This window comes from Notamacropus eugenii, chromosome 2 (assembly GCF_028372415.1).
Source record: "Notamacropus eugenii isolate mMacEug1 chromosome 2, mMacEug1.pri_v2, whole genome shotgun sequence".
Taxonomy (NCBI): Eukaryota; Metazoa; Chordata; class Mammalia; order Diprotodontia; family Macropodidae; genus Notamacropus; species Notamacropus eugenii.
The window spans coordinates 147865706-147883570 of NC_092873.1; positions in this window are offsets into that span (position 1 = coordinate 147865706).

Below are 17865 nucleotides of genomic sequence, written 5' to 3' on the forward strand. Positions count from 1 at the left end.
AAAAGAAATAACAAAAATTTCTACTGGAATATGTATAAGAATCCCTAAAAATCATTTCAGACAGATATTACCTAAATCAGGATTAGCAGCTCAAGTGATATATATGTTGGTTGGAATGATAGAGTCTAATTATCAAGGAGAAATTATTGTGACATTCCAAAATTTAGGTAAAAATCCATACAGTATTGTAAAAATGATAGACTATTTCAAGTGATTATTATTCCTTGTTAAACAATTTCCTTATGTAAATTGAGCCTCCTTCTGAAATAACTAGCAGAGAAACTGAAGGATTTGGTTCTACTGATGGAATAAAATTGGGAACAAAAGTATGGGTAAAGCAGAAGCCCAACAATGTTCCAAAGGCTGCAGAAATTATAGCACATGGGAAAAATAATGCTGTAACTGTTGTTTATTCAGGAGAAGATGATTACCAAACTGTACCCTTAACTCACATATTCTACCATGAATGAAGCTATGACAGTAGGTTTATTGCTTCTAGAAGCATGGTTGACCCTATATCTACCCTGCTTCTGGTTATTGTCTCCTTGTTTCTTTTTGGCTTTTTGTCTGTTAAACTTGTTTGCTAGATTTGTTTTCTGGAGGCTTAGTACCCTCCAGCTGCAAGTGCCTGATTGCTTAAGCTAGATGTCACCCTTTGTCCACAACTGTGACTTGTCACTCCTGCACCTGGCATCAACCAAGCTCCTCATGCCCATTAAAAAACTGACCCCTTGAATGGGACCTCTTGGAGCAGGGACAACTCTACATCCAATCTCAGCAGGAAGTAGTTATGGAAGAAGAGACCTTCACCCTTTACCCTAAGATTTTGGGCCCCATTCATTCAAGGGGGGAATAATCATGTGCTTTTGATCAAGCCCCACCCTAAGATATTGGTTTTTGTGCATATTTTGTGTGATACCTGTTAAATTGTTGTAAAGTTCTCTTGACAACAGTTGCCTAACATACTGTTTTATATACTTATTTTCTATTACGCCTTTTATGATTCTGTTGATACTAGCTGCCCCATCAACCTATGAAATGAATACAAAAGATCTTGGGGCTGAATGTAGTGGGAATTTAAATGGTAAGATCTTTCCCATTCATTAATTCTTCCATGTGACCTGTTTAAATCACATGGAAGATTAAGCCACACATGGTGAGAGGAGCTTGCTGAAGGGTGGAACAGGAAGGATGGAGCAGAGCTGAGAGAAAGTTGGTTAGGCTAGTCAGAGCTAGGAAGGACACAGACAAGCCAGTTCATGAGTGTTTGTTTATGGGAAAGACCCAGCGGGGGACCAGGAGAGGGGTAGCAACAACACAATATTCACAGCACTTATGGCAGCCATGAATATGCAGGTGCAATTCTGAATTGCAAAATACAACAGACTCTCCACATGGAAGACAGAAACAAAACATTTATTCAGACATCAGAAAACCCTATCCCAACACCAAAAAGCCAAATTTATCATGGTAATAAAGAAATCCATCTTAGTAACCAAGAAGTCTATACACATTATCAGGCCTTCCCACAAACAAACAAACATTCACAGACCTAGCAGTCTGCCTTTCTCTCTCCCCCAGTTTCTGTCTGCTCTGACCAATTTCCTCTCAGCTCTGCCCCATCCTTCCTGTTCCACCCATTCAGAAAACTCTTCCTGTCACAGGCTCCATGTGACTTAGATAAATGTAACTCAGGTTTCTGTGTGACTTAAACAGGTCACATGGACCTATTAACGGATGGGAAAGATCTTTCCATTAAGAAGCAAAATTACATGAACTATAAATAAAAATGCATTATCAATATAGGGGAGATGGCTTGGAAATGCCTTTGTCCCCTGCCGTGCTAATGTATATTGACTTATTGGTTTCTGTGATGCATTTGGCTTTCGAGTGTTGGGATTTGGCTTTGCTTGTGTCTGAATAAATGTTTTTTTTCTGCCTTCTATATGGAGAGTCTGTTATACTTTGTGATTCAGAAGTACATGGGCATATTCATAGTCACCCTCAGTGCTACAAATATTGCCTGGGTGATACACAAACTCATGAGCTGTTGATCTCCCTATCCTCAATCTCTGGTCACCTAGAAGCAAAGTATCTCTTAATGCCATCTCCAGTTCTCTCATATTTATCCTCCTCAACCTTACTCTAAACTTATTCTACTCCAGTGCTGCCTACCCCTTCTACTCTACCCCTGGAATGTTAATTCCATAGTAAACAAAATTCCCTTCATTCTGGACCTCTTCTCATATTCCTTTCTATTACTTACTCTGACTGAATCCCTAGTCATACTGGTCAACACTGGCTGTACCTTCAAAAACACATTCCCTTACACATAGGTCCCACAATTGAGAATTGTTTTTGCATACAACCGGGAAATAAGAAATACAGGTAATGGGGTATAGAAATCAATCTTGCCCTACAAGAAAAGAGAGAAGATGGGGATAAGGGAAGGGAGGGGTGTGATAGAAAGGAGGGCATATTGAGGGAAGGGGTAATCATGTACTCTGAAACTGGGAAGCCAGTGGGTCCCTGCATAAGATCTCCTCTTGGCCCTCCTACCTTTAGAGTAATTATCAATACTGACTGTTGCTGTTTCCCACCCAGCCTGATGTCTTTCTTTTTCTTGGTCTCATTAAAGGGGCCATGCCCTGACTACTTCTTAAACAGGCCTATTCAATGAATGAGCTTACCTTACCCCTAGTGAGTACCTGCGAAGACCTTGGCCTAAAGGGCCCAAGGTCTCCAAGTGCATCATGGATCATCTCCAGTCATCCTGATGAATACCTGGTCACTGGATTCAAATGGCTCTGGAGGACAAGTGAGGGTGGTGATCTGCACAGCCCTCCCTCACTCAAAACAAGATCAAATCCAAGTCTTGTCATCATTTCTCAGATGGCATGGTCTTCTTTGGCAACAAAGGATGAACACAATCAGAATGCAAGACATTATGGGATGGGAGAGATGGGGAGAAAATTTGGAATTCAAAATTTCAAAAATTTTGTGGAAATGAAAGTTGAAAACTAAAAATAAATAAACAAATATTGCACATAGGTCCTACAAAGAAAGTTGAGACATACGTTACACTCCACTGCCTCTTTTAGAGTCTGCCTTTGCCACTACCTTTGGAGAGTTTCCACATTTAGAAAAAGAAAACTTAGATCGTGAAGATCAGATAAATAATTACTTTAATAAAAATAAACTTAGTGACTCTCAAGTTAAATTGCACAAGAAAACTTTGGCATTCTCTGAATCTTCCTGCTTATAGACTCCTTGCCAAAAGGATTCATGGCTCGGTTCCTAGTAAAACTGCTTGGTTCAAAGTTAATTTAAGTTTCCTTGATCTTTCCCACAAGGTACTTCCTTGTACATACAGGTTGACAAAAGATATTAAGGAAAAGAGAGGGGAGCTAACTCAGAACCATAGTATCTAGATCTAAAGATAGAAGGGTGGTAATGAAAGCTACTGAAGTTTGATCATAGGATCCTTACCAAACACACCCAACACTGCTCAGCACTTTCTCCACTTTTAAAGGTCACTGTATTAATTTTTTTAACCATCTGCAGGTGAAAAATTCAAAGGGGCTGCCCCTAGATCATTCTCCCTCCTTTATAACTGAGTTCAGTCTTCCTTCCCTTACCCCCAACTCCTAGAGTATATAAACATTCATATGAACACTCCTGTAAGCTCATTAACTTCTCAAGTCCTTTGTCTCCTCAACCATAGTCCTACAAGAAGATCACACCCTAGATCTAACCATCATCCACAAGAGTTATATTTTCTTGATAAAAAACTGACAATCGTTCATCTGATGATAACCTCTACTATTCCATCTCTCTCTATTCCTCATCCCTCCAATACTACTCATCTTCCAATACTACTCATCTTCCAATACCCCCATTTCCCAAGATTTCCTCATAATTATATGTGCTCTAAATACACTTTCACCACTTCATAATGTCAACCATATCACCAATTCAGCCCTAACCAATTCAACTTCACATTATCCTTTATTCTCAAACTCATGCTCAGTTTTAACACTTCTGAGCTGTCAAATTTCAACTCTGAATTATTTCCACCATCTACTCAGTCTTCACCTACTTGTATGCAGAGGAACAGAGCTGAAGAAAATCAGAAAACTGTGCTGATTGAGTTCACTACAAAATTATGTTCTCCAATTCAACTGGCACTTTCTGAAGAAAAGCATTCTTTTTATTCCTCACTAATTGATTCCCTATCTCACTCTGCACAGAAGATACTACAAATGTTCTCTTTCTTTCTCAAACTCTCTATATGTACCCTTTTCCTTCTCTCTGAAATAAGAACTTAGACTCTTATTTTTCCTTAGAAAGGGAGGGGGATGTTACTTCTTGTGAGCTCACTCTTTTCTTCATCTCCAGTTACTTGATATCATGTCCCACTCTCTCCTCCTTTCACACAATTTCTAATAACGAAGTGTCCCTTCTCTTTGCTAAGGCCAATCGTTCTATCTACACCATTGTTCTCTTCTCCCATCATCTCCTGCAGATTTCCCCCTAAACTATTTCCAGTCTGTCTCTCTAATATTTAGCCAATCCCTATTTACTCTGGAATACTCCCTATCTACTCTTTGTCTTCCCTATAGCCTTCAAATATGCCTAAACTTCCCCCGTCCTTAGAACACTTTCACTAAACCCTTCCATCCCCTCAAACTATTACCTACATCTCTCCCTTTGTTGTTAACCACCTTACTCTCTTTAAAACCTGCCTTAAGCTTGGAGAGCAGGGCCATTCTTTTGTTTTTCTTTGTATCATTAGAATTTAGCACAATGCTTGGAATATAATAGTTGCTTAATAAATGTTTAGTGACAGACTGAGGACTAACAGAATCCATCTTCTATATTCATGCCTTTGTACTAGCCATCCTTCTCATCTGGAAGGCATTCCCTCTTTGCCTCTACCTGATAGCATATCCCTCTTTAGATGTGTAGCCCAAGTACCACCTTCTACATGAAGCCTTTCCTCATTCCTCACTACTGCTAGTGCCCCTCACCCACCCAACTACAATATATTTGCAGTATTTGTAGTTGTTCTCTTTATATTTACACTGTATATAGGTGCATGTGTGTGTCTGTGTGCCTGTGTATATGTGCATGTGTCCTGTGTGTATTTCTTGTTTTTCCCACTAGAATACAAGATCTTTGAGAGTACTGGTTGAAAATGCTATCCACATCCAGACAAAGAACTGTCAAATCTGAATGCAGTCTGAAACATACTATTTTAGTTTTTTTTGTTTTTTTAATTTCTCCTGTTTTTTTTCTATTTGTTCTGATTCTTCTTCCACAACATGACTGATATGGAAATAAGTCTGACATGATTGTACCTATATCAGATAACCTATATCAGATTGTTTGCTGTCTTAGAGAAGGGGGAGGAAAGGGTGGAAAGGAGAAAAATTTGGAACTCAAAGTCTTACAAAAAATGAATTTCAAAAGTATCTTTACATGCAACTGGAAAAAATAAAGTTACATTAAATGCAAAAAAAGATCTTTCAGAACAGGGATAGCTTCATTCTTTTTATGTTTACCTCTAATGCCTATTACAATGCTTGATACATAGTAAGTCTTAATATATTGACTGATTGAATCTTCATCATGGTCTTTTTTCTTTCTCTCATGTTGCTTCCATTAATTTACATTTTGTTTTTTCCTGATAGTACTGAGATTCCAAATTTCCCCATAATTAAGGGTCTTACTAATTGATCCAATTGTATAAGTTGCTTGTAGTAAGTGGGTGGTAATTTTCCTATTCTTTTCTTCTCATAATCACCTAATGAGCAACTCCATTGTTAGGCTATGGGATTACATAATAAACAATATTTCCTCCATCACTTAACATTTATCCAGAGACTTAATGCTGTGCATCTGCAAAAGGCAGGAAGAGAAGCTTAGTTAAGCACTTATCTGATGAATTCTATCAATGCAGACAGCAAAACTAAATTATACAAGCCACCAAAATGTGTTCTTGGTTTTGCTTGTTTTGTTTTGTGTTTTTCTCCTGAGTCATTGGGAAAACCGCTCCAACTCTGTACTTCCTGGTGCCTGAATGAACACAGACTAAATATGTCTAATAAATATTCATTCTGAGGTTCAAAGACATTTTTTATTCTCACTGTGTAAATGAATAACTGAGATGGGGTGGTTTCCTCATTGTCATATTGATCAAATGAGATTTATGGACTTGCTGATGTGTTTTGGTGATAAATACTTGTCCCAGATATTCATTCCTACATTTCTCTTAGCACCAAAAACAGAAAGGGAATATGATTCTTGATACGAGTGCTAAATTTGTAATGATAAAAACCTTCACTCAAATTGAAGTTCTGCCACTTTCTCAACCACCTCTGTGATCTTGGACAAGTTATTAAAATTCACTAAGCCTCGGTTTTCTCGGCTGCAAAACAAGAGTCTTAGACTAGATGTTTTCTAAAGATCTATGGTCCTAAAATAATGAGAAACCCAACACCATCCATATCAGTAAATTTTTAGTGTGTGAATTCTGTGCAACATGGTATTGGGGAAGGGTGTTCTAACACAAGGAAATACTAGATAAGACAATCAGTCACAAAAGAATTCCGTGACATTTACAATCCAAAGATGAAATGGGCAACTTCAGAAGCCAGATAAAGTCATCACTACTAGAAGCTAAATAGCTATTTGGAAGAAATGTTGAAATAGGGAAATTATCCTTCAAGCAAATGTTGAACTAGTTGAACCCTAGGGTCCTTCCAAATCTATGATTCTCAAAAGAGGATCAAGTAACTTTGTTCTGAACTAAGGAGTCAGGGTCTCAGTCTCAGAGAATGGAAAATCACTTGTACAGAATGTCATAGAGAGAAATAACTTCGGGAATGGATTGGACAAGGAGACTTCAGAAACCCTTTCCAACTCAGAGAATGACTTCTTTATTTTGTTTGACTATGGAATGAATAGCAGCAGCATGTATGCCTAAAAACCTAATGCAACATGAACCTCTCTGGTTCTCATGGCTGGTTGCTTCACATTGATTCCAAAGTTTCTGAAACTTGCCTGCTCCCATTGCTACAGTCTTGGAGTCTTCAAAATGTATCCCTGTCCCACTGGGAGCAGCATTAGGGGAAATCTCATAAGAATATTGCCTCAGTTTTCTCCCCCCATCAGCAAAATTTGTTACACACCCAAGGGAAACATGCTGATTGCTGCTTTAGATTGGAGCCATGCTACATCATACCCTTCAAAATATTTTCATTTTTGTTGAAATGTCCATAACACTTAAATCTAGAGAACTCACTAGTAGACCTTGACTCCAAAGAAGTCAAATCCATGGAGTCAATATACACTAAAATATTCATAATAGTATCTTTTCCTAGTAAAATCAATGTGGAAAGTATATGTCTCTTGAAGGGAGAATAGTTTAAAAATTGTGGTAAATGAATTAATGGAACATTACTGTTCCATGAGAAAATATGATTACAGAGACTTGGGAAATGATACGAAATGATAAAAAGTATGGTAAGTAGAACCAGAGAAATAAATATATGTATATATATATAGATATATACAATGACTACAACAATGCATTTGGAAATGTATACACACAATATGTGTATATGCATATGTGTGTACATATATGAGTGGGTATTTTTCCCTGGGAAAAAATATGTGTGTATGTGTTTGGAAAAAGAAAGCACAAAGAAGAAAAGCATGCACATGCACATACCCACAGAATGTGAATGGAATATGTATGTATGTGTATGTATGTATGTATGTATTTACTTATATTTGTACATATATTTATATATACATGTATATATATGCATTGGTAATTTCATTCACCAATATATTCAATTCATTTGAGATAGCAACACTTCATATCAGTTTCTAGAAATGTCTAAATATATATTAAACAGAAAAGGATATACAAGATTAAAATATTCATCTTTTCTGCAAAAATATATGATTCTATAGATATGTTATGTTGTTTTACATTTTAATAATTCTTTAGATCAAGTTCAGTCCAAGTTTTGGTTTGGAATTCTAGAGAAATCAAAAAATAAACCTGTTTGCCAAAGGTGTGTGTGTGTGTGTATAAAAGCTGTGTGTACATAAATGTATGTATGTGCATATGTTGTATATGTGTGTATATGCAAATACATTTATGTACTCACATATAAAACACACATGCATACACACAACATGCATGCATATACACACATATATGTATACACACACACATATACCTTTTATACTTCATTCTTTCTTTTTTAGAGTAGGTGACCAAACATTATTATTGAGATGAGCATGCCTAGTTTTTGAGCTGACCTTTTAAGTTTGATAAGTTCTGGGTATATCAGACTTAGCTAGCTGATGACATGGGAAGTTCCTAAATCAGAAAAGATACCACTGGCATACATGTAATTGGAGGAGACATAGCACAGCCAAGATGAAATATAACCATACCTCGTCAGCATTCCTCTACACTGCCTCATGTTTAAACAATTTCAACTATTAACCTTTTTTTTAGAGGATGCTTCATATTTAGATTTGTTGTTGTTGTTGTCAGACATGAGTATATGAGTATTTTGTGTCTAACATTTCCTTTACATGAAGGAAATAAATAGTCCCATACCTGATTCATATTGTATACTGAGTACTTTTTTGTCTTCCCTTTTGGAGAGACATTAGAGAATAACCAACATCTAAGCCTTAAGCAATTATTCATTGGAACAGTGAGATAAAATACAATATAATTCAAAGATTAGGGGTGGGGAATGAAGTCTAATCCTTTTTAGAAGTTGGTCTTCATACTCAGCAATGTTAAGCATAATCCTAAATAGAAGAAAATGGATATGCAATGAATTTCAGGATTTTATTGCGAAAAAGACCTGAACTTAATAGAAAATTTGACATATATAAGGCACACATCAAAGACTAATTATAAGGGACTCAATAAGAAGGCTTTACTTTTTATATGAGGAAATGTAAAACATATGCCTAATGGATAGTTTGGAAGAAAGATTAGGGTAGACTTGAGTGTGATGTGATTCTAAAAAGTAATACCATATTGGAAAATGGAAAAGATGAGAAAAATAATTGTTTTATACCAAAGAGGTGCAAGAGGAAGAACTGACACAAAGGAATTAGATGGAGGAGGATGGCTGGTAGTTCTGGAACCCTACTCTCATTGAGAATGGGTTAAAGAGGAAACAATACATATATATCTAGAAGGGTATAAAAGTCTTCTAAATTCAGAATGGGGATAGGATAGTGAGAGAATAGGATGGGGGGTATAGAAAGGTGTATCATGATCTCAGACAAAGTTAAAACTAAAATAGATTTAATCAAAAGAGAAAAATAGGTAAACTACACTATATGTCAGCTATATTAGTCAATATTATTTTAAATTATTTAAAATAACTAGACAGTATAATCTTGGAATATTGCTACGGTATAGAAAAGGATGAGTTGGTGGTTTTAGAAAAATATGGAAAGATGGACTTAGGAAAGAAAATGTTATTCATCTTCAGAGAAACAGAGAACAAACTAGTATATTCTTGCATGGATATGAATATATATGTGTATAAATATAGATATCTATGTATATGTATATATAGGTGAGTGTATTTATGTGTATATATACATATGTTTGTGTATATGGATGTGTGTACATATGTGTGTGCATATGTATATGTGTGTGTATGGTGTGTGTGTGAATGTGTGTATGTGTGTGTGCATCCATGCTTAATTGTAGTGTTCTTGGGGGAGGGAGGAAGAAAAGAAAGGAATGAACAAAATAGAAAGTGTATTGCAGAGAACAAAAGAAAATCTACAGGGAAGCAAAGAAAACATGGACAGCTCAGTGTGCAGTATTTATTATATAAGCTTTCTTGAAAATGGAAATTTAGTGCTTTATATTTCGAATCCTCTCATATTCTGCTCTACACGTGACAATTTTTTTCTTTTCTTATTTTGTATTTAAGCTTTATTATTTAAGTTTCTTTCTTTTCTTATCTTATTTTACAATTAAGTTCATTTTTTTTTTCATAAAAAGTCAGTCTTTTCCAGGATTGAATCTCATAAACCTTAATGCATAGGTCCAGAAAAGATCACATTAGTGGAAACAAAGTAGGTACCTGGACCTAAAAGTAGTTCTTATTTCTAGATTTTTCAGTCTTTAAAAAATACATCAAAGGCATACAAAAAGAATATTGGACTGAAAGACTTGGGGTTGAACCCTGACATTATTATTTCCAAGATGTGTGAATTTAAACAAATTATTCCTCCTCTAAAACTTGATGTCCTCATCTATAAAATGGGGATTATGATATTTACACAGACGTTATGAGTGTTAGAGAAGATATTTTGTGTACTACAGGAGTATGGAACATCAAAGGACTGAATGAATTACATGATGCTGTAAGGTTCTGCTGTCTCTGTGTTGTGCTGTCTAACAATTTCTCTGATATTCAATTTCTCCACCTATAAAATGGTGATATTAATACTTAAACTTCCTTCTTTCCTTTTGTGAAGAAATTATTCCATAAATTCTAAAGCATTCTATAGTAAGTTTTCCTTTGATGGGTTATTTTTTAATTGGCAGATTCCTCTAGCGCTTCAGACTACCATTAACAGGTTGTCAAACTTATCTCATGTCCTTCCCCCCAATTTTTCCTGCCCCAGATCATTTCCTGCTTCCTCCCTCACATCTTCCTCCCTTCTCACCATTCAGTAATTCCTTTACCCTATCTGTCACTTGTTCTTACAGGTTACCTTGTTCCCAGTTCTTCCCTTTTCCTTTTTCCTCCTCTCTCTCTCCCAGCTTCACTTTATCTATGCAAAGGTATTCAGAAGTCCATGCTTACAACTCATGGAGCTCCTTTTAACTCTGGATCTCCTTAGGTCTTCTTATGTGTCAAATAAATAAATCACAATCCTTCATCAAACTTTATTGCAGTGTTGGGTCTTCCTGGGAGCATTAGATCTCATTGACCTCTCTAACTGCAACCACTGACCTTGAAAAAGTGCTGATTACTTATGGGTTCCAGTAGTTGAACTATTTTACTATTAACTATTAAGTTTCTTAATTAGATGCTCCATGCCATAGGCTTAACCATCCCAGTTAAGAACTTTCATATGAAATAGGGATCACGTGAGGATAGAAGTACTATATGATATGCTTCCTAAGGGGAAAACTTTGTTCCAAATTCTTAGAATTCCAGTGAAGCAAAGTTTTTATATGAGAATGGAATGCTGCTTACTTCATAAGATGAGAATGTCTCTAAGGATTCTGTGAATGTGACAAATTTGTGATGGGTTCCATCATAAATGACATATGATGGAACCCATCACAAATCTTGATGCCCTTATAAAGTTCAATGTTGGAACATTGATGCTAGTCACTGAAACATTTATTAATTATTTCTGACTCTATTGACAGTGAAATTTAAAACCCAGTTAGCATCAATATTATACACCCAGAAAATATGCCTGGTAATTCTAACCATGACATAAACACGCAAGCATGAATATTGAATGGAAAATCTACAAGAGGTATGATTATCAACACCTTTCATGTAGTACTCTGAACTTTTACTACCCTTGAAGCACCAATAAGGAAAGAGAACATTAAACCCATGTAAGTATAAACATTTCAAGTTCACCCTTAGTGATAAGCATACCTTGGCACTTCAACAGCAAACTCTCTACACAAAAGCATGGGTTAATAAGAGTATATAACAGATCACACACACATTTGGAGATATTTTTCTTTGGCCACAGAACTTGGGAGTAATAACTTTGAAATATATTTGGCCTTACAGTTGCTCAGTGCAGTGTTTCAATCTTGCATCTGGGTTCACATGGGAAGGATCTAGGAGACATTTCTCATACAATAAAGTCACAGGGAAACAAAGAAGTGCCAAGGCACATTTTCAAAATTCCAACCCCATTTTATAGTGAGTTTAACACTAATTGATGTTTGCTAACTGTTCTGAGTCATGTTTTGTTTTTTCCCCATGTCATGACATAGTGAATAGAACGTGTGAATTGAAGTCAAGAAGGCTGAGGCTCAAACCAACGTTAGACATTTACTAGTTGGATTGCCATGGAGAAGTCACTTAGTTCTTCAAGATCTTAGTTTTCTTGTTTTTAAAAAAGGGCAAATAATTGCCGTGGTAAGAATCACAGTTTGTTGTTGCGAGTCTCAAAAGAGAACATATCATGTATGTACAAAAACTTTTTAAACTTTGAAGTGCTATACAATTGGCTGTTGCTGTTTTAAGTTTCCTATCTTTTTGTATTTCGATGTTTGACGGAGTTCAGATAAAAATAACTCTGAGACAAAATGCTATCATGCTATTATGCTTTTCTGCTTATCATTTGGGGAACTATTGTACAAATGAGAAAAATTACTGATTTTATTTGACTGAATGTATTATGATACATCATTATCACTGTTTATCTTATGCTTTTTGTTTTTCTTTCAATCAAATTCAAATAGAAAGTCATAGGACAAGTAACTATCCTATTATTCTCTTATATTTAATGTTCCATGGACTATTTATTGTGAAGTCAGTTAAAGTAACTTTTTTTTCCTTTTAGTATTTGAATGTTTTTATTTGAATTGAATTGAGATGTAAGCTCATCATCAGTGGTCTCTCTGAAAGCATCTTCAAGATAACTATAATAGCAGAAGAAATGATAACAATGAAATGCACTCATGTGCCTATATGATTTGGGGTTTTTATGCCTTTAATTTTTCAAAGCTTTTCATTTACATGTAGCTTGGAGATTACATATATGTAGTATGGGATAAATCTTTAACAGCTATCTGTTTGGGGGGGAAATGCACAAATGGCACACTTTTAAGTTTAATCAGAATTATTGGCATTTTCTCCATCACTTTAAATCTAGCCAGTCAACAAAACAAAACAAAACAAAACAAAACTGGAGCTTTGATTTGCATCAATTGTCAAGTTCTGAAGTATAAGTAATTACTTTAGAAATTGAACAATTGGCTCTCATGCGTAGATACTAACTGCTGTTAGTGCATGCCTAGAGATGTCTATTAAAACCATTGATCTCATTGTTTTACATATTAATGTTACTTATGGGACATTGTGAGCAACAGTTTCAGCTATGACAATGATCTTACTTTATTATAACTTACTAGTTGAAATATCAATAAAATTTTGTGCTCTGAATTTGGAACATAGGGATTTATGATCTATGGACTGATGAAGGTTAATGATTCTTAGGTGTAAAATTCAACCATCTGGTTTTATCTTTATAGGTTACAAGTAGATCCCAAATATTGGCAACCTGTGGTAATATGATGTACAATTTTCACCACATCATGAAATAATCTATTTCAATCAATTAGTCTGGGCCTATTAAGAATTACCTTTCTGTAATATCTGGTGGCAAAGAATTGATTTGGAATAACGATTAAAAGTCCCTCTGTTTCAATGAACAAATTTTTATGACAACCAGTTTTTGAGACCACTTTTTAAGCATATTTCAGGTTGAGTTCATATGAATTTCACTGTTACAGTACCAATTGATTCCACTCTGGGGTCATAAATTCTTCACTTCTCTCTTAAGATAAATCAATTTCAGTTAACTTTAGCAAAGCCAGTTGTATATACATTAAGTATTAACCTTTGCTACTGTTTTCTGGAGTTATATATGTTAGTCCCAAAAGTATTCTGTAAGTTTTCACCTGTGTATAGAGTGCTCTGAGAACTTCTCTCAATCCTGTTTGCATTTGTTCATGAGTAAGTATTAATATTTCTGTAACGGCCTTGGGACGATGTCTTATACTCTATAAAAATTCTGAGTGTTTCATTTTGCTTTCATTGTTAATGTCCTCTAGATTGTCTGTTTAGTTTACCATGTCAAAGGTATAAATTATGAAGAATAATATATAGATATTAATGCTGTTGATGTGACTTTCTTCTTAACCTTTTATGTCAATCAGTATCTTGATATGCACAGCCTCAGCTTTTCCTTGAAAACTTTATGTTTGATTTCTCTGGAAAAATAAATGTTTTTAAGTACTGTCTCCATAAAGTCAAATTTAAAACTTTCAGCCTCTATTCTTCCTCATGTACAATAAGACTTTTACAAATATTGCATTCAAATGACAAGTAGATATCATAGGAGAAAGTTTCTTTGAGATTATAGGTGTCTAATGTCTTTGATGAGTAGTCATATAACATGTTGTCATAAATGTGCATCAAATCATTTGTCAGAAACTCTAGAAAGCATAGGAAAGAATGAAGCTTTTTCTGAAAATGATAAGTAGTCTCTATCTAAAACCAAGAGCAAGCATTATCTGTAATGAGGATAAAATAGAAGCCTTCCCAATAAGATCAGGAGTGAAGCAAAGATGTTCATTATCACCATCACTTGCCAGGCCTAGAGGCCTGTGTGGGCTACCCGAGTCTTCTTACCTCACCTCCGAGGTCTTCGGTTGGCCAAAACCGGATGCTCATATGAGAGAAAGGACGTTCCAGAGTCGAACAAGGGTTGAGCTTTATTTCAGGGTCTCGGTTACAAGTGCAGGGGAGTCTTCCTTAGGAGGAAGAGGGGGAGATTTCCTAAGGAGGCTAAGATCTTAAGGGATTGGAAGTAGAAGTACAAGCGGGGAGAGAGGGGGAGAGGAGAGAGGAAGGAAGAAAAGTGGAGCCTACTGTCCTCTTGGCTCCTCACATGCTAAGAGAGCTTTCAGGCTTCCTCAATCCTACTTAACCTTCAGCCGCATAGTTTGCATCTGAATACCATGCTGTTAGGTAACTAGGTGTGCCCAGATCCGGGACAATCTCGAGGGCGGGGAGATCTCTCTCCCATCACGTTTCTCATGGGAAGAGGCAGAATTACTCGAGATAGCTCGGTTCACCTCGATCCCCTGCCGTTTCCTGGGGGGGTCTTGTGAGAGCTCTAAGATTTAGAAGCTCCCACCTTTACCCGCCCAAGACTGTCCACACGGAATTGAGCTTCCAATCCCAACAATCACTATTCAATATTTTACTAGAAATGCAAGCCATAGCAGTTAAAAAAGAAGAAACTGAAAGAATAAAAGGGGGAAATGAGGAAACAAAATTGAAATTCTTTGCAGAAGATATGATGGTATACTTAGAGAATTCTAGAGAATTGATTAAAAAACTGCTTGGAACAATTAATAACTTTAGTAAAATCACAGGATATAAAATAAATCTACATAAATCACCAGTATTTCTACATATTACCAACAAAACACAGCAGGTAGACATAGAAAGAGACATTCCACTTAAAATAACTACAGACAATACAGAATACTTGGGTGTCTACTTCCCAGGACAAACACAGAGACTATATGAACATAATCACAAAACGCTCTTGATGTAGGTAAGGACAGATCTAAAAAATTGGAGAAAAAACTAATTTCTCATGGGTAGGCCTAACCAATATAACAAAATGACAATTCTATCTGAGTTAATTTACTTATTCAGTGCCATTTTTTTTCTTCAGAAAATCCTGGGAAGACTGATATGAACTCATTCAAAGTGAAGTGAGTAAAACCAAAAGAACTTTGTACACAGTAACAGTAATATTGGAATGATGGTCACCTGTGAATACCCTAATTAGGAAAATGATCCCAGACAATTCCAAAGGCTGTAATGACAAGAAATTCTATCCACTTGCAAAGGCAGAACTGATGAACTTTGAGAGCAGATTGAAGCATGCTTTTTTTACTTCCTTTGTATTTCTTGCTTTTTATTGTATTTGTTTTTTGCAACATGGATAATACTGAAATTTGATTTCATATATGCAATTTATATCATAGTGCTTGCTTCCGTAATGGGTGAGGGAGGACTTGAATGGGAGGGAGAGAATTTGGAACTGAAAAAAAAAAGTTTAAGAGTGTTTAAAAAATAATAAATAAAATGTAGATGAGCAAAAAACTATTTTTCAGATGCTTTGGTATGACTCTTTCTTTGACTTAAAAACTGTACTCAAATTAATTTAGGAGTAATGATAATACCTTGAATGTGAGATAAAACTGCACGGTACTTAAGTTGTTTTCATGAAAGATAACTTTCTTTATGAAAAGTTCTTGACATCATAGTGCTGGTGGAATGTTTTAAATAAAGAATAATTTTGTACATGGGCATAAAACACTTTAACATTCTCAATAATCTGGGTCTGTCACATATATTTATAGTACATGAATGAGTTATGAGTGCAGAACTGAGTCAGAGACTTTAAGATAATCATTAAAGATGGTATAAGTATTCTGGCATTTTTGAAAGTCTATTCAATTTCCACTGAATACATTACTGCTCTTTTTCATTACTTTGAATTTGGGGCATGTTTAAATCCTTCAACATATATAGTTTTCTTGTGTTTATAAATTTGTTAACAGACATAACTTGTGAGGTTTATATACAAATCATTACAAACATGATTTGTCTATATTTGGAGGAGTCATTGGACTCTCTCATTTTTTAGTATTCAATATATAATTCCATTTATTGAGAAATATGCATCAAAGGGAAAGTTTTTAAAGTTTTTTAATAATAATTCATGCACCATTGTGAAACTTCTAATCCAAATTTTCTATTGCCTCTGGCAACAGACAATTATGTAATATTCCAATGCCTTTAGGCAGATTTTCCTTGGTTTTTCAAACTGCTTCTGTCATTCTGTGAGAAAATTGAGAGAATGAGGGGAATAGAACAGTAAATGGTTAATTGTGGGAACTGAATGACCACATTGACTCAATTTTGTGACTCAGTTCTGGAACTAGCTCAGTTCTCTTTCTATTTGATTATAGGTCTGATCTGATTTCTTGCTTGTGAGAAAACTTTATCCAGTTGTGGAAATTATTGTATCATTTGAACCTAGCACTGCCATGACTCGGAAACTGGATCATCTCTACCTGCTGGTTAGGGACCCTTAACAAACAACCTAGGATATGCTGACCAGAAATTCAATCAAATCCAAAGGTGAATGCAAAGAGTTTTCTCATAATTGTACAACTCAAGCAACCCATATGTCTTATCTGAAACTAGTCAATTATTAATCAATCAATTATTGTTTCCATGTTTCTTTTATTGTTTATAGATACTTGGGAAGTAGGATACCTCCTTTTCTGATTTCTGGAAATTGCACCTGTTTACTCTTCCCCTCCCAACTTGGAAAGTCCCTAATCTTTCATTCAGTTAGAAATCAGATTGCCTAATGTTTTAATATTTTCTTTTAGTTAGTCTTATTTGAGTAATTGTTTTTAATGTATAAAAGTCTGTCTCCCTCTGTATTCTGGGTCCAAAGATAAACTAAATAGCTCTAGCCTGGGTTTGTTAGGCAATTAGCATGCATTGCTTAATAAATTGATATATCAGAAGATTAAAATTGACATTTCATCTTTCACCTACTCCAATTGGTATATAGCTTTCTTTTAAAACATTTGTTCATTGGTTCTTACCATGGCAATACCAACAGCATATAATATGGTATAAATGTTTATAGTACCTTCAAGTTTTTCAGCTTTTTTTTGTTCAAATTTAAGTAACTCTTCAATTCATGGTCTTACGTCATATAATTTAGGATTAGGAATAAAGTTATACCTTATGATTTTCCTGCATTGATCTTTAATAAGTTGTTATATAACTTAGAGCTAAGAATAATTTTAACAAAAAGTAATAGAAATTGTTGCTCAAAACTGATAAGATCTATTTCCAATTTTGTTATGCTATAGTTCTGGTGTAAAATGAAATATTCATATTTTCAGTTCATTTCATGTGCACTCATGATGTGTTCATTTTAAGTGAATAGCACCATCTATAATAAAAAATTTCTGGCAGTCAG